Source organism: Pyxicephalus adspersus, chromosome 4, assembly GCF_032062135.1.
Source record: "Pyxicephalus adspersus chromosome 4, UCB_Pads_2.0, whole genome shotgun sequence".
NCBI classification, from domain to species: domain Eukaryota; kingdom Metazoa; phylum Chordata; class Amphibia; order Anura; family Pyxicephalidae; genus Pyxicephalus; species Pyxicephalus adspersus.
Window position 1 is genome coordinate 110,720,607 of NC_092861.1, and position 19,294 is coordinate 110,739,900.

The following is a 19,294-nucleotide window of genomic DNA, read 5'->3' on the forward strand; positions in this document are numbered from 1 at the left end:
GAATTCCCATGTATGGCTCAGGGTTAATTTTCAGTACCAAAAGCGGTAACCCTGGGCCACACTCGGGGTGGCATTTTAAAGGGCTTACCTAGTCCCCACGAGCCTGTGACGCCCTCCAGCAATGCCTGTCCGGCATTTGTGTCCTCCAGCCTCGAGTGACCGAAGTTATTATTGGAATGTGGGAGCATGCGGTGGCAGTGCACTGGGGGCGTGACCTGGCAATTTAAACAGATATCCATGCACAACAATGTACAGCTTTGACATTCAAAAAATCTGACAATCAGATCAACTGTCCCTGCATCCACTAATTTGGAAACTCCTACTTCAGGGCCACAGCACTATGAAAGGCTTGATGAGTAGCCATTTTACCTTTTTTCTCTGCCTTTTTTACCTATTTTTTTCTGCCTTTTCCATTTTTTTTTTTTTGTATTTATTCAGCTTCCAGAAATAAGTACTCTGTCCTCCACTTGTGCTTCTGTCACAAGTTCAAACATCAAATGGAACTTTTCGTAATGCACATGGCATAGTCAGGTTGATGTCACAAGTAGGAACTGGCCATCATGAATGCCATACAGCTATGGCAGGAACACGGTATGTAAATTTGACCCGATAATCGCAACACCCCTTACACTGCCATTCCTTGCAAGTTTTATCCATCTAAAGGTATACCGTGATGAATTGGCTATAAAATTATAACTAGAGAAATTCAGATAATCTTCAATGGGAACAAAACCAAAACAAAAAATCTACAAGAAAATGTTTTTCCAGTGGCTTCCTAAATGATTCTTCATGTTAGGCTGTTGCATCTGTGGCAGCTTATCAATTTTCTGTAGTGTTGAACAAATACTCTTAATATTCATGTGTTTGTATTTTTGCTCAATGTGTCCAATATAATTGTACTGCAATCACTTTTGTGGTTTGGCATTTAGGATTTATATGTTCATGGCCCTCATACTAATAAAATCATAGCATGTATGGGTATTCCACATTAAAATATTTTGTATTTCATTTTAAGAATTCTCATTCATACCCTATTTGAATTTTAGATAAACACTGTTTTTTGGATTAGGAAAGCCATGGATAATTCTGTCCAATTTCTTCTTCAGTTAACAAATATCACAAGCTTTCAGGATAATGTTACTTTTAGTTCAGAAATCAATATTGACCTAGGGTTTCCTGGACATTTCTGCATGGTTGAACAAACCTTCACAAAAGTCTGCATGGCTCATAAGCAATGTGGTAAGCTTTTAAACAGTCCCTTATTCCTGATGAGTGAGCAAATGTTCATACGTTAGGAAAAACAACTGGCACTTTATGACTACTTGATGATTTAAGATAGCGTCTGCTTGTATCTACCTGCATTCTTCATGTTCACAGTCTAGATACTAAATGTGTTTGTTGCCATTGCCAGTTGATAATCTTTAATACAAAGTTTTAGTATGTAGATTTTTATACTATAAGGATATAGTTTTTTTTTTTTTTTTTTTTTTATCTTCAGTGCTAATATTATGTTTTAGTACTTGGGGGGGTTTACTTAAAAAATGGTAATGTCCCTCAAGTTATGTAAAATATGTTAGTTCATACAACAGGATTAAGAGGAATACAGTGCAAGTCTAACAGAGCATAAAATTTTGTAGCACTTTGGTATACTCATTCATGTTTTACAATAGAAGAGAGGGTATTAAAAGCTAAAGTGGAAGTTAGGGCAATTTTTATCCTTTACAATCATTAATGAAGAGTCATGCTTGCGAAAATCTAGTGTGTGAACACCATTTTCCTGATGTGGTTTAATCCGTCTTGGTGGCATATTAAAGGACAGAACGGGAACAGTCACTGCTTTTCTATTGAGGAGAGCACAGCGGATTGGCGCTCATTCACCTTACCCTATCCACACTCCATAGAACTGCACTGAGTGTAGACTGCTCATTCGTTCTTCCTTTAATGGAAACTTTTACGAAAGATTGTAGTAATTTGTTATCAATGTGAGATTGTACATGGTAATACCCTTGATACTAGGAGCATCCACTTCCACGCATATATATATATATATATATATATATATATATATATATATATCACACACACACACACACACTCCTTGGTTAATACATTGTAACCTTCATGAAAGCAACCAGCTATATTTCTGATAGCTTGGTAATAATGGACAGCAGGGCAAATATAAATGTGAATCTCTGCAATATGTTGTGAATAGAGATACAATTTAAATGTGGTGACCATGCAGCTTCTTTGGGCAGTTGAAGCATACAGAATTGAATGCTTAAAGCGTATGTCAAGGCAAGAAAAATACGCAGTGCATCTCAGAAATACATGCTTTATTATATACAGACCCTGCAAGTAAAGACAATAATCTGCCAGAAATCTATTCACCTTGTAAGTTCTATTTGGGCTTACAACACAATTGATTACTGAATCAGCCTAGCTCAGTTTTTTTGTTGCCAGATTCAGATTCTTCTGCACTACATGGGCTTATCTGTAGTACCAAGATAAAATCTGGAGGGCATATTATTGTCATTGGGGTAACAAGAATTGTGCACAAGACACTGGACTGCTCTAAAATTCTGATTTGAGTGACTTTTTGCATTTATCTAGCAAACAAAAAGGTTTTACCTGTCTATTTACAGTGTCCTGCAGCTGGAGTGCATTGAGCAGATGTGTTGGAGATTTATTTACAATGAATTATACTGCTCTAATGCATTGAACAATAATCAAAGGCAGTTCTCTGGTGTGCATGGGCCTTCATTGCCCCTAGAAATCTACCATAGTCTATATGACAACACAGCAGTATAGAACATATTTATAATTAATGAATATGGTCACAGAATGAAAATGAAATTTATATATATATTAGTGCAGTTTGAAATTTTATCAGAGCTGGAAAGACAATCTTCTTGGCCCCACAACTGGGCACATATGTACTCTATAGCTGCTAAAAACCTAGTGAGCATCAGTTTTTGGCAATAATGTTGTGGTTCTCCATCTGAAAAAAGCCTAAAGAGATTTTTTATAAATATCACTTGCATAGGTGTATGTGGCTCTGTGATCCAGAAAACATAATGTGCTACAGATATCTATGAATATAGAAGCCGCCTCCTCCGTTAAGAGTTTGTATTTCCCGAATTACATAACCACATGCAAGATGTCATATGCTAGTTAAAACCGCAAAATGCCCAAGACCCTGTTGCCTTGGTTTTCTTTATTAGGGGTGAACTTAGTTGAGTGCATTAAGCAGATACCTTGAAGCACAATAAATACAAATAGAGCATTAATAATGTATTTTTCTAGGGTTCCAAAAGTTAGCATTGCTGCCTTTTATGAACAGCTTAATTAGCATTTGTTCCTCATTTAAACATAAGAGATTCTTCGAGCTGAAAAGTGGAATTAAAGTTCACTTTTACTTTACTTTTACAGCACGTTTGTGATGTTGGATTTGTGAATTTTTTCAAAATGTGCCCATCATTTTAGTAGTTTTATTGACCCTTATTTTCTGTGGTTATTTAAAAGTTCAACTCAACCTAACCCAACATGAAAATGTAACATAAATTATTAGCCACAGTAAACATAAGTTTCACAGTTCACATATTATTACTGCTATTGCAGGATGTTGGACAATAAAGCCACGCAAGTTCTGTGAATTTTATCCATGGAGATGTGCAACTTTGGAATAGTTTATTGTGGAAGACTTTGTTGCATCTTTTTTTATTGTGGCATCTAAAGGTATAGTGTTCATGTTGCTAAAAACAGTGGTCAGGTAACTTTTAATGTGAGTCCAGTGTTAAAGCGGAACTAAATCCGCAATACTCACCTGTCCCTTTTCCATCACAGGTCATCTTCCTTTTTTTTTCTCTTCAGATGAATTTCGGGCATCTATTGTCTAGGCTGGGAAAATGTTAAGCTACATACACACGTCAGATTTTTATCGCCCGATAATCGGCATCGGCCAATTATTGGGAGAAAATCTGCCGTGTGTACAGTCGTTGTCGTCCATCGTCCGAAAGACCGTCCTGCCGGATCCACGGACGATGGGCGACAACCGATCCTAATGAAAGGGAAGGGGAGAGCGCGCGGCAGGGTGCCGCTCCGTTGCTCTTCCCCTCCCCTCTCCATAGAGCATGAACGGTGCTGTATGTACAGCACCGTTCATGCATCGTGCACTCCCTTGTCGTTGGAAAGGATCGTGAAAGATCCTTTCCAACGACAAAAATTGCAGGTGTGTACGCAGCTTTACTCCTGCGGGTGCGCAGGAGTTCCTTCATTACCCACGTGCACAGGGGAAGCCAGGATTGTGAGATATCCTGGAAACCAAAGCCGATGCTATGAAAGAATAGCTCAGCTTTTTGCCAGATACCAGGTACAATCAGGCAGGTAGAAGAGATTATTGCCGAGAACACTTTGCTTGTCCCTTTGCTTAATATTCACCTGCCTGATCGGAAAATGGCACTTTAGTTGCACTTCATTTAAAAAGATCTGATGTACTATATTAGGCCATGCAACGATCATCCCTTAACATCCTAATATATTACCTGACCCCATTAGGACAGTAGTGTTACGGTGGGTTGAACTCCTTCCCATTAACATAAGCTTATATAGCTTTGTATGTTTCTTTAATGATAAAAAAAGCTGTGTGAGATGAATTTTCTTTTATTAAAACCTATTTTCTGAACAAAACAAAGTTGCAAATTGAAGAAAATTTATCAGTTGTGCTATTTTTACTTTACCTTTCACTTTTAAAGCAAATGTCAACATGTATTAGAGGTGTCACCAAGCCCAAAAAAGTAAACTTATCACAATTCTGATTAATTCAAACTTCTATATGAAGAGAGCTAGAGAAATGTTCGTTGGAGTAAGAAATATTGTCTGCCTAAAGAAGATAAAAATTGCTCAGAAGAAATCACCTATGTGAAATGGCCCTCAGCCGTGAGATAATTGTGACCGCTTTACTTTGAAGAAATACATTTAGAATTTGGGTAAAATTTATATATTTGGGTAAATTGATGGATTAAAAAAATGTCAGTGAAAGTTTGTATGCTTACAATAATGCTTTGGCTACTGGACTCATGTCAAGATACACACATGTTTTTCAATACAACCTGCTGTCTTTTTGTGCTCAGCAAATACTAGACCACTCCATCACAAACTGAAATGTTGAAGTTTTAGCTGGTATTCATCTTCATATGTTAGGATACATCTTGGGAATACATTTGCAGTTTCTTATTGCAATATTTACATCCTGAATGCTGTCTAAAGCCACAACCCTATAAGTAAACGCACTACTGGTTACATTAGTAAACTCACTGATATATTGATGCAGCTAGCTGTAATATGAAGAGGAATTAAACAAGTGATTCAAATATTTTTAAAGACGTGTACAGTAATTTAAATTAAAGCAAACTCCCAAAGGCAGCTAATTGGGTAGAAGGGATTTTGCACAGAACAGCTTGCCGTTTGATTAATTCAAATTTCTATGAAGAGAGCTAGAGAAATGTTTGTTGGAGTAAGAAATATTGTCTGCTTAAAGAAGAAGAAAATTGCTCAGAATAAATCGCCTGTGTGATATGAGGGACGTTGTATACTCCTAGTTCTTTGATTCACCTTTAATATGGGCATTTCTGCTTGTAGGTAAGTTCAGTATATGCAAAGTCTCACTGTTGGGGAGGTTGTTTTCTTTGATGAACATGAGTGTCAGAACATTTATCCTGCATGTCGTCATGTGTCTGAAAGCGACACAGGTTTTTTTTCACATCATTAGTAAGGAACTGGAACTGTTGAGCTACCGGTCAAAGTATCAGCTAGTACCTCTGAATGTAGAACTGCATTCTGTTCTTAAAACTTGGTATCAGGCAGGGCTTTATTGCAGAGAGGGTCCTTTCTGTATTAAGCATTCTACCCTCCTGATCACCATCTTGATCACCATCTTGATCACCATCCTGATCACCATCCTATGCTGTCAAAAAGTAGCATGCCGGGATACCTGGCACATCCTGGCTTCCCCTGTGGCTGCAAGGACTAAATGAACTCCTGTGCGCCTGGACAGTGGGGACATCATCAAAGGCTCGGCAAGTCAAGATGACCTGAAAAGTTGAAGCAGAAGGATCAAAAACAGGTGAGTGCAATTAAAAATCACAATCAAGATGGTAAGGTTATTTTATTGCAGATGGGTCATCGCTTGTCACTTCTGTTATAAAGGACCTACTTGGTGGAAGTTTTTGACTTTAGTTCTGCTTTAAAGGCAGGAGGAAGTGAATGTAAATATATTCTCAGGCTGGAGTAATGTTACTTGGGTAATGTTACTTTTATATACATGTTTGTATATAATATTATACCGGCTTCTGTGGCTGGGGGCATTGTGAAAGGAAACAAATCTGTATAACTACACAGAGGAGTCATTGCTGGTAAAAAAACTGGAAAAGCATGAGTGCTTTGTACATAAAATCTGTTGTGTTTGTGCTAGCATCAAAGGATTTAGTGATAATGTTAGCAACAATAGTAAGCTTAGCTTCTGTGTATGGAAAGTAATGTAGTAATTCTCAATCATTTCCCAGGACTGGGTGCTAGTTAATGTATGCCCAATATCTCTTTTGGCTGTTGTGTTACCAAACAGTTAGTAGTTACTTGATAGTTTTGCACACGCCTGCTTTTCTCTAACCTCATTTTTTATGGTTCCTGAGACATTATGAAATCTCTAAATACATGGGTGGACCTGTTTGTGAAGTACATAAAGATGACATACTGATAAGTAGATATAAATTTAGTAAACAAAATGGGGTGGAAAAAATTTCCAAAGCTGAAAGCTCTAACTGTCTCTGGGACTGACATGGACTTCATTGGCTATAAACTTCTTCCTTCATGGTGGCTTACACTATTCAACTCAACAGTGATAGCCAGGAAAATGGCGTTTGTGTATGGAAATCAGCAATGGCAGCTCACATATTAGTATGGAATGGATGAATAAATACTAAAGGGCTGAAATATTTGTTTTTTAGGGAATGTTACAAAAAAACACTTCCATTGCTGAACCCTTATGATTTGGTCAGTACTGAGACTGAACAGGAAATATAACCTCTGAGTTCCTAATCTCTAGTGTTTGGTGGTGACTACCATTGAATGGAGCATGGATTACCTTTTTCCTTTCAAGAAAGAAAAACGTTTGACTCTTCTGTTACCCTTTATTCAACAGAATTTGAATTTCTTGTAATAGTTTATTTTTAAGCTTTTTGTAATATAGATGATTCACTTTGCCAACCTTTTCTTAAAATATTATTAAAGGTTGCTTCAGTTTTTAGGTGATAAATAGATAAAAAATACACTAATTTGTATTAGCATAACGATTATTTCCTAAAGGTGAACTCTTGTCAGTTAGTATAAACACCTGTAAGTAATCCTGTTTTATATTCATTAACAAATATTCAATTTATTTCACATGCAACTAATGTAACTATTGGAATCTGTCCTGATATCGGCCTCTCTTCTAACCGCTTAGAATCACCAGCCCTAGGAGAGATGTTTTATAGTAATATTAGGGCAGTGCACCTCCTGATAGGAGTAGAAAGCAGAGGAATGAGCTCATCAATCTGCTGCTGTTCATTCCCTGGTATACCATTAAACATTATTGTGTAGTGGGAACCTGCCTCCTGTACCAGGATATCTATCACATGCTATTTGTTCTGCCCCAGCTTTCAGCCTTCTCCTACTTCACAGGAAATTTCCAGGCAGCATAGGGTGCAATCTACACCCTCACTGCTCGGGGACACCCTAAACTCTTGCAAAGGAGATCTTTGCCTAGCAAATGCCTTAGAGTCATCTATATATTCAGTCTGTTTTGTCGTCTTGTCAAAATATTCTTTTCCTGAACATATGTACTTCTGGACAAAAGATTGCCTTCTAGCCAATATTCTAAACCAGGAAGTTGATATAAAGATACATTCTGCTACTCACTTTAGCCTAGTTTACATGTAATTTTTTAATAAATAGATAACTGCATTAATTGGTGTATTTTTTCATACTTGCCTGGAGTTAAGCCTAAAGCTCAAGCTTAACTCACTTTGTAGTAACCTTCTGAGCCATTGTTGTCGGAACGTAAGGTTAACTGTCATTGTGTTTCCTGTAGTTGCACGCTTTGCATGTGCTTTTATTTGCTTTATCAAACAAAGGTTCCCTCCACCCATCTGAGAAGAAAATTCTCATAATGTGATAAGACATTAGGAAGGGTGGAGTGAGTGCTGTATACAGATAAATATGTGTCTAATATTTGATTAGATAAGGTTGAGTGTATGTAGGAATTAGAATCTGCTTACTTGAGAAACAGCACAGACAAACAGCTACACAATATTTATATAGGAGTTAGTTGAGATGGCTTTTTATGAAAATAGTAGTAGTAAGGAAATGTCATTTTAGAGGCATTCCTCATAGTGCTGACATTTGGTTCTCCATATTTTAGTTTTCATTGCTGTCTAGTCAGTGCTTTTTTCACACTTGCAGATTGTTTTCCAGCATAGCAGATTCTTAAAATACCATTTGGCACAAGCCTTAAAAGATATCGCCAGCAACTAGCAACAAAATCTTGTAATACTACCAGATATACCTTACTATTTAGTATTTTCTGTACAGGTCCTCTTTTCCCTAGCCTGTGGCAGGACAGTTTGATTTGAGCATGCTCCTTGTTAGCACATGAGCACTGAAGCACAACGGACTGACTTCTTGTGCTCTTCTTCCTCCACTTATAAACTAGTTAATGCTGTACAGTGGCTTGAAGAGGTTGATAGCAGGCCAAAATTAGGTACGTGCACTGCTTGTAATGAAAAAAAAGACATAATCATTCCTTCACTGGCCTGGAGCACTGCAGAATCTCTCTCACTAGTAAGGGTGCATGGGTTAGAGAAATATCTCACTCTCAAGGTTGGCCAGCAAGAGTCACAGTTTTGGTAAGTTAAATATCCTGTTGCTGGCAAGCAGGTCATAAACCTAACACCTGGAAATATAAATTTTACATTCAAATTGCCAAAGGTAACGTGACTTTTTTTAGGTGGACTTCTTTGTAAATGTTAGCTTTGTTCTGTAATGGTGCAGAGAAGTCTAACACTCTGGGACATCTGCCACCACTTAAAGCGTACCTAAACTCTGAATTTTTACTTTACATAGAAGGGTAGACAACCCCTTGCAGCACCGCCATTCTTAATTCTTGTTTGCCTAGACGAACAAGAATGAATTGGGAGCACAGAGTCTCCCAGGATACCTACGTCACCCATCCCGGGAGCCTGTTGGCTGCTCTGCTCTTACGCATTTGGGGCATGCACAGAAAGAGCCCTTTCATCAATAGGAAAAAAAAAATGCCAATATCACGCATTCACAGTGAGACCGGCAAGTTTTTTTCCCCATCTACGTCACCCGATCCCATGCTTGCGCAGTGCGAAAGAAAAAGAAACTCACCTTCTGCAGATCAGTCGATCCCTTTGGAGGTTTTCTGGATTTTCCCGCATCGTCCTGAAATCCTCCTTCTCCCTGGCAAGGAGGAAGGTCAGCTTCTGAGATCGGGCATGCGCAGAAGGAGCAGCCGGAAGCCTCCTAGGATTCCTGATGTAAGTATCTCTGGAGACTCTGCGTTCCCATTCTGTCTTGAATGCCGCAGTGATAAAGACAGAAGGGGAGGAGTTTTTTTTTTACTCTTTATTTAAAAGGGTTGTGTACCCTGCAAAATTTTAGTTTAGGTCGGCTTTAAGATTTTCATTGTGTGTTTTCGAGAGATTGTAGTGCTGTAAATCTTTCCTAAAGAAGCACAATGAATTATCACCCTCAGAATAATTGTAACTGTTGCGTTATGCTCTCTATGTAGTATACAGTAAAGAGGAAAGCAATTGAGAGGGTGCTTTAAGAATGGGAGGAATCATTAACTACAATTGTAGAGGCTGACAATAAAATGTGCACTGGTGGAAATCGCCCTAAATTACTGGCTTTATGTTTGTTGTATTTATGCTATGCTTGTTACAATTGAACACTCAGAATTAATACTTTCTACCTGTAGCTTTGAAAGCTCTGAAATGAAGAAGAGTCTGTCTTCAGTTTTAGAGGCCTGTGTGAGGCAGAAGACCTGAACACAGTAATTTTGCCTCTAGTAATGAAGACATTTAAAAGATCAATGTTCTAAAACCTGTTGTTTATTTTTCGAAATGTCACTGTGATAGCTGGCATGTGTGGCACCTCCTGTAATTATCTTGCTGTTTTTAACTGTTTCCTTAATATTACATACATGTTTGAATGTGTTAGTCAGTATCTCTGGCATACCATGTAATTATGTTTGTTTCATGTTCAAATGTGAAAGGCCTCCATTTTCACAGTAACAAACTGCTTTGCAAATGTAATGTTTAAAAACATTCTATACACAGCCAAGCATTGCATAAAACATAATGCAAAGAACTGCAGCCAATTCTAACAAAGTTACTAGACGATGCGCCCGCAACCCATTTTATCCAGTGTCATTTACAATGCAGTGTGTACGTTGCAATATGTTGAGTTGGGCAAAGAGGGGGGGGTAGGGGTGGGGGTTGGAAATGGTTTGATGTTTTCTTATTTTGGTGTGCTGAGCTAGGCATAAATGGATACATTTCTCCTGTGATAGATGGAGAAAAATTCCTCCCATGATAAGAAGAGATATGCATATGGCCATTATCCAAATTTCTTTCTTCTGCAGTTTACCTGATTTAACCCCGTTTTTCCTACTTCTCGGCGAGTTATGAGACATCAAGGCAGTGCAGAGATTTCCATAGTTATATGTTTCTAATTATCACCTAAGCCCCTCATTGCTCACTTTTTCATGTTAGTTAACTCACAATGCCTGTTTGGCAGCTGTACAATCTATGTGTAAAAATGTTTGCTTACTTTAGTGCCCTTCATTTTCACTTTTCCCACTTTCTGTATTTTTTTTTAACTGATCTTGAGATTAGCATAAAGACATGTTTATATAATATTTTGTTTTTTTTTTCATGTAAATACATTCAGTATGAAGAATCTTGGTGCCATCCCTAGGCCCTCACCTGTCCTGTAACATGCAGTCTGCTATATAGAGCATTTCAAATACTAAACACTATGCACAGATCTGTAAGGAAGTTAGGGACTGCACAAATCTCCCTATTATATCGTGCAGAGGTAATAAACACATAAAGGGTTTATATTTATCTGTGTATCTATAGGCTTTGTGGAGAAATTATTTCACAACACAATAGAATCCTGGCAGGTTGCCAGCCCAACAGGTGTTTCTAAGCTATTCCTAAACTTAGTTGACCAAATAAGATATTTGATGAGTTTCACAGTATAAAAGGCTGCTTTTCGAAGAAAAGTACAGAAGGTCAAGACCCCATTCAACATGCGACACAAGGAACTATCCCAATTTCTGTGAATTTTGTTAGAGGCCTTGTGGGCCTGGAGTATTTCTTATTCTGAGGTAGTATCTCATCAATATAAATCCTTGCCCCTCCCATCTCAAAAGTTCCGAGTGTGTGTTGTGTCCCCTTTGAGAGCCCACCCACACAAAACTTCTGAGATTGTAGTTCAGACTTGCAATTTTGAGTGGGTTTATGAGCAATTTTTACATTTCAATATAAAAGAAACAGCGGGGGAAATCGTGATGGACCTGATGGATAACTTTCACATGTCCTGGGGTCTGGGGGTCTTTTCTAGAAGCACAGAATATAACGGGATACTAAGGCTTTAAGTAAAGAGAACAGCGATTGTTGATCCAGGGATCATCTTATTGCCTCACGGAATCAGGAAGGAATTTTTTTTCCCCTGTTGAAGCAAATTGTACCAGAGGTTTTGTTGCCTTCCTCTGGACCAACTACCACAGGTTTTTAAATCTGGGATTTATTTCCCTTGTGGTTGAACTTGATGGATTATGTAATTTTTCAACCTGACCTACTATATATGTAACAAACACCTGCAACAAAATAAGCGGTTATCCTCTTTTCCTGCATCTGAGACACTCTGCTGTAACAATAAGCACTTCAGCAAAATACTTGTGCGATTATTGTGCTGACATTGCTGATCTCGATCTGGTGACCTGGCTGTCTCTTTAGTCCTTTTTTTTTGGTCAGTGATTTAAAATTTCTTGATGCATATCAGCCTTACAGCTAGACAGCTCATCATTTTGAAAAATATGTTAATGACAGCATTTATTTTGTTTTGATATGAGTTTCCCTGGGAATAAAATACAAAACCCACCACAAAATATTAGTTACCGGTACCTTTTTATGTGTTTTATATATACCGGTATATATATATATATATATATATATATATATATATAGATTACTGGGGATGATCTTCCATCAGGTCAACCTTGAATTACTTGGGATGCAGATAAACATTTGCAGTTATCAGCTGATGAAATAGATACAGAGGGGATACTTTGTATTTTGTGTGGAGCCAGCTGCATCCTCAAATTTCTCTGCATTGCTGTAGATGTTGGAACTTTTTTAATGATATGGTGCAGCACATATTCTCCAAAAACTTGCCCTGGTTTGGATGCCATGTTTTTATGAAACTTGATGAGAAGCTTCTGTGTTCTCAGGGTTTTCTAGTCATCTGTTTTTACCATCTCCCAGTGTCTGTTATTATGTGTGTAGATTCAACTTTGTGCTTAGTACAAAAGGTTGTGTTTGTGCTCTTGTTTCCTTACAATTCATGGTCTGTGTAGCCATAGAAACAACTATTTTCAATTGCGCCTGATCAAAGTGGGGAATGTTGAAAAAAAACAGCCCAACATCGTTTTGGATTGAAAGGTGGAAAAAAAAGTGCTCTCCGAAGGCATTTCTCATCTGACCTCTTCTTATTCATTGATTGAATTTCATAACTTTTCCACTTCTGTATTGAAAGTGTCAGTGTATGTGCACTGTGGACAACCTTGTATTATGGGGTAAGTGTTGTGTGTTATTTAAGGGAAGAGGATATTTATCACAATGTCCTTTGTGCTGCTATGCTGTGTGAAAGCTAACCAGGAATTATAAGGACAGAAATAGGACAGTGAGAGCTTGTGTAAAATGATTCCTGGAATAAATCACTCAATTACATATATACCCACATTTGGACTTGGGTCTTATAGATTTCCCAAATGAATATGGTTAGAAAGATTTCAGTTGTTTCTGAATTATTTGAAAGAACCATGGATTGTAAAAAGGCGGAAATGTTTACTCAAGCAGTATTTTTATAACACACTATTCCCTAAAACACAATGTACTATTATTATAATTATTACTATTATTAATATAACATCAGTCCTCCCTTCCTAATCAAAAATCACCATAAAATGGCAGTGGAAAAATAAATGCTGATGAACCAAATAACTTTCGCCAACAATACCTACCTAGGTGAAGGTGGTATTTTTTATGGTGAGATCATAGGAAGACTGGGAATCCTACATCTTGCAAAAATACAGAGCTTTCACCGAGCCATAACCTCCAGTGAATTTATATTAAGACTTTTTAGTCAAAGTCTGCTTTAAAGTGCAACTTTGGGGACAGGAATATGGCGGAAGCTTGTGCAGCTTTAGTGACTTTAAAAACTTCTATATTTAAATTCCTAAAGGTTTTCTTGAAGCAACAAAGACAGCTACCATGGTACCTAAAGGCTGTGCTTATCCTTTAAACAAAAGAAGCCATGTGATAAGGTATGGGGTTCATTTCCCTAAAACCATTTGTTTTCTAGGGAAAATGAATATAAAATGAATATCTGTTCCCTCCCTTACATACACAAATGCACACCTTTTATTTCTATATTGACCCCCTCCAATGAAGTGTTTGACCCGGAGTTGTCAATAGCCAAGTGAGGCATGTAAGGGAAGAGGAGATAGTCCTCTGTATAAGCCCTAAAATGTGTGGTGTGGATTTCCTTGCTTTTGAACACATAACAATGTTTTACTTAAAGATCTATCCCGACTTTTTCTCAGAACTGTGACTCATTCATTCTACCCTTCAAGTTTTTTCCTATGCTGAGAAGTAAATTAGTGTGGCCAAATTAGTGCAGGGAGGGAGCGCTTTGCAGTTGTGTGTGTGTATAGGTACGTAAAAACAGTATTAACATCAAAGAAGAAAATATGGTTATATGTCCCCAGGAAACCTTTTTGTGTTTGTGATTCTATGCCAAAGACCTCATCTCACAATTTAGCTTCAAGTATTTTTAGGCTATTACTTGATCTTCAAATTCTAGAAGCCAGTTGTTTCTGTCGAAACCTCTGCGGGGAAGACTATTACATCAGGTGTTTAAAAGCAAAATATCTGTTATATATTTGAAAGTATAATCCTAGGTAAAAGGTAGGTCACACACACTCCTATAAATTACAAATTGTGAATGTAGAAAATATATAAGCGGAAGGTAAAGGGCTTTATTTATAAAATATGAAAATCAGACATTCCCTCCAACATTCCCTTGCAGGTATCTTCCAGGTCCATGTGTTTTGACGGCAATAACTAATTCCCACAAGGAAATGTCAGATTTCTCTTTTTTATAAATAAACCCCAAAGTGTACCTGTACTACATAAATTGGTTTATAGGCAGTAGTGATTGAAAGGCACCTAAATGTGTCTGTACATCAATCTGGGATCCCTTTTTCTAGCATCGGTGCCATAAAGAAGTCAGGATGACACTGCTTTCCAGTGTAGTGAAGCTGATTGGCCTACAGTGCTGGCATATTATTATTTTTAGCCTGATTTCTGCTGTGCAGGGATTAGAGGAAGTTTATATGAGCCTACATTTTAGCTGTTCATATTAGCGGTGTTTAAAAATCCCTTCATTATGATTTGTAAATTATTATGTAGATGGACGAAGATGAGTTCATAGCTCAGTTCTATTTTACAGTTTATCCATAGATCTTATTCTGTATTATACCATATCTATGTCCCTTTCTCCCCTTATTTGTGTTGGTTAGTCCCTGGTTGTCACTAGTAAACTGTGACTCCTTAATTGTAGTGGAATTCATTATGGCTACATATCATTCTAGCATAGTATATCTTCACAACTTGAGACTCACAACATGCTTGGACACTGCCAGATGTCATATTGTACAATTATGACAGGTTTAAGGGATAAATTGCTAAAAATGTTCCTTATAAAATCTTGGAACTTATCATTGGAGTGCATGGCTACATTTCAAAATTTTGCCATATTTACCAGGGAGGAGATAGTTGCTAACTGGAAGGGTTACATTTTGGGAATGCATACTCTTTATTGAAGTTTATAGAGTTGTTATTTTTCTGAACTCAAGTACTGTGTGCTGACTGCAGTATCTTGACCTTGAAGTAGTCCTCTAGGCAGTGAAGCATATTCTGAAAAAGACAAGAATAAGACTTGTCATCACAGACAAAGCTTGCATACTGGATCACATACTTTATTACTACTTGGGAAAAACAATTTGTAAAAATAAATGGAATTTACGTCCTTCTTTCAAAACACAAGTTACCATTGAAAAACACAAAATTTTCTCTACATATTTCAAGTATTGCAAAAATATTGCGCACAAAATCACAACCAGTGATTGGAAGAGAAAGTACATAGGAACTTAACAGTATGGTTTATTTGTTAAAAGGGTTTATTTGAGTTGACTATTTACCGAGTATAATGGAGCTTATCATGAAAATAGAAGTTTCTGTTTTTGCATAGACATACTGTAAACACTTATTGCATCAACTTAAGGGTAAGATGTTTGCCTGAAAGCATGACAGAACCACAGGGAATGTTGTTCTCTTTATTCACATAATGGCAGCCCAGCTTCAGCCTAAAGATAGTTGTTTTTTTTTTGTTGTTTTTTTTTTTGTTATAGTATTTCAATGGAAATATACAATTTTCCTCATGTCTACCAAGCCATTTAAACTTATGTAATTTGTAAATTGGGTGATCTATATCAGAGGTGATGAACCTGGAGCAGCTATGTTGGTAAAGTAGGCTTCTGATGGTTTGATAAATTGTCGATTTGACAAATTTAGGTGCACAAAAACTAGAAGATAAATGATTAATGCCTAAATAGAGTCGAATGTTGGGAGTGGCACTTTTAGACCTTGTTTGCACAGGCTTCAGTTTGTATAATCCTTGCAAAACATTTACAGAGCTTTCTATAATTTTTAAGGAATTTTGGTAAAGCCTCTTCAGCTCTGGTACATGGGAGTTACATACATGTCTTAAAGGGAATACTGATTATTACTTTAAATAACTATACTTTGAAAATTTAATTGAAAAAGTAAATAAATGCACACAAAGTAAAAAATATTAAGGCATGTTGCTTTGGTATACAATGCTTCTGGACCTTTTTACCACCGGGAACCCTTGAAAAAGATTTCAGGTCTTCAGGGAACCTCTTCTATAATTACTTCATCATTACCATATACCATATTCACCAGTGGGAATAATATCGCCCTTACAGATAGCCAAAAAGATCATTAGTGACCGTTAAACTGGCATGAGAAGCAAAATTGCTCATTCATTGCTCAAGGAATTCCTAACAACCTATGGAGGAGAAACACTGCTTTATAGTATATGTTCAACATAGCATGGCAAATAGTCCAACGTAAAAGTAATATGTTAGGACTAAAAGTGGCTAGAGCGTGGAAGAATGATGGACCAGAACAAAAAAAGAGAAAAGCTACCGAAAAGAGAGGATAAAGAAGCCCTTAAAACCAGAACATTCCATGACTAGGACTGATGAAATATCTATAGACACCAGGTTGTATGAAAGATTAGAAGGTTGTTCTTGATGGTTTAGGAAGGTTTATCATTTATCATCGAGTTAGGTTTGTTCTTAACCAAGTCAAGGGCAATACAACCCAATTTCCATCATCTGACAACTGTGTTACAGGCTACCCAAAATGAAGATGATTAGACACTTGAATTTGATGTGTTTAGGCAAAGGTCAATTTCTGAAGTAACACAGTGGGGCATCGGGAGCTTTAAGAAGGCTCATTTAAGTAAACAAAAAGATGTCATGATATAGTCTTGTCCTGAATCTGCTTGTCTTTAGGCAAAACAACCCGATGTGAGCCGTTGTTGTTCTTTGACCACATTCATGAAAGCAAACTGGGAAGGGATGTAGATTAGGTTTGGGAATTCTCTTTAAAATCATATCCCAACATGGTAAAGTTTTGTAGTTAATATCAACCAGAGTGGTATCAAGTGAGTTTCTAGACAAGCTATATGCAACCTTCTTCTATATGCAACCTTCGTCATTCCTCGACATCCCATGACTAAATTCAGATCTGCTTTACCCCTGGCGATTGTAAGAAAATGTTTTTTATCCAAATTGGGAGGATGAAAAGAGAGGAAGCATCTGTCCAAATTCTGAAAAATCTTCAGAAATAGCTTTATAGAGCCTGTTGGAAGAAGAGGTTTAGATTGATACACAGATATGAAATGGAGGAGAATTCACAGGTAAAATACAACCTGTCCCATTTCATTTAAAAAGAACACAGTTCACTGGTGAGTTAATATTAAGATTCAAGGATTTAAATCTGTCAATATATTGTACAGAAAAGGATGCAAAAGTCTTCAGAACCTTGAGAAGTTTAGGAATTTTATTCAGGAGGAAGGGGTTGTATATTGGAATATCTGTGAATAGTGGACATTTGCCTTCAAAAAGGCCCAACTTACACTGCATATGTATAGGTTGAAAGGATAGCAAAAGCTAGAGCCATGACTGCGAGAATAAACCGAAAGGGTAGAGGGGGCAACCCAATTTAGTGCTGCATCTTATGATAACCAGTGGAGATTAAAGACCTTTCAGTGTTATTTGGTAAGAGGGAAATTATTTGTGGAGGACAGAACTTCCTTTACCGTAAACTGTTCAAGAAAATCTACATGAAATTTATCAAGGAGTATGGAACAAAATAGTATCCATGTAAGCTGTTGAGTGAGATGGGGGTCTGCTATTAACTATTTTAGGAAGCCAATTTTATTTTAGAAAGGCATGAATCCCAGCTCTTGGGTTCAGCTTTATTTAGGAGGGACCCTGGCTTGTCACCTGACTGACAAGAATCCATCAATATAAAGATTTTTTTCAGCCCCAGTAATTAAACAAAAATTCACTTCTGTGCAAAGAAGTTCAGTATATCTAGGCCTCTCTTTCAACCATTTAGGTGCTATCTTCTAACAGCCTACTGAATCCTGCCAGCTGCATGTTTAACGTGACAGCCAACATTTGCAGTAATGATCAGTGTTTAAAGCATACCTAAACTCAGAAATTTCACTTTACATAAACGGGTAGACAACCCTTTTATGTAAGGTAAAAATTCAGAAAAAAAAAAAAAAAGGTACAGCATTGCCCCCTAATTCTCGATCGCCTAGGCTTGGGTGCTCCTTCTGCGCATACCCGAGCATCTCAGGCATGCACAGGAAGGAGCCTTTTCGGGCAAATGGAAAAACTTGCCGATCTCACGCATGCGCAGTTTTTTATCCTACGTCACCCGATCTCGCGCCTGGGTTGAGTGATGTAGGATGAAGAACTAGAAGAGAAGAGAAGAGGAGACGATAGCAGCGCCCGAAGCGCTGGCTCTGGGACAACACAGGACCAGATGCAAGACACCCCCAGATGAATCAGACTGCCCTGTGGGATTAAAGGCAAGTGGATTTTTTTTTTGGCAGTTTTGAGTTTAGTTTCTCTTTAACAGCCAATGCTAATACTATTTTTTTTTAACCTTGAAGACTTCTAAAAAGCTGTTAAAAGTTTGCCAAAGCTTTTGCAAATACCTTGCCAAGGGGCATTGTATTGTATAGCTTTTAAGGACTTTAGGAAGTTGTACTGCCTTTTGTTTATTTATTTTTTCTAAAAAATATCTTCTTTCCTAAAAGAAGATACAAGGATCAGCCAAAATATAAAATCACCAACGTAATTTTGTGCCACCAACACAGCTCTGACTCTACAAGACTTATGTGCCCTGTGCTTACACCAAGATATAAGCATCAGATTTTTTAACAGGTTCTGCCTACCTCCTTTCTATTTTTGTCATCATTGAGTTTTCCTCAAATTTAGGTTTCAGTAGCTCTTCTGGATCATAACACTAAGGCTATCCCACCGCTTCAAAGGGTGTAAAGGTGATAATCAATGTTTTGAACCTGTCAGTGTTTTTTGATGGTTTGGCTGAGCAATGTTGGTACATCTGAAATTTTACCTTTGCAAATTAAGTTTGAGAACCATTTGTGATGGTTTATTTTACATTTTTTTACATTACTGAAATTACCATAAAAATCTTGTAGAGGTAGCTGCTGGGTGTAAAGCTACGTACACACTTCCAATAATTATCGTTGGTAA

At 37.4% G+C, this 19,294-nt stretch overlaps 1 protein-coding gene across 1 annotated transcript in view; it reads left to right on the plus strand.

Moving 5' to 3' along the window:
* STXBP5 (syntaxin binding protein 5) overlaps positions 1-19,294 on the plus strand; it is a gene marked incomplete in the record, with an annotated part of 197,039 nt that overhangs the window by 31,126 nt on the left and 146,619 nt on the right.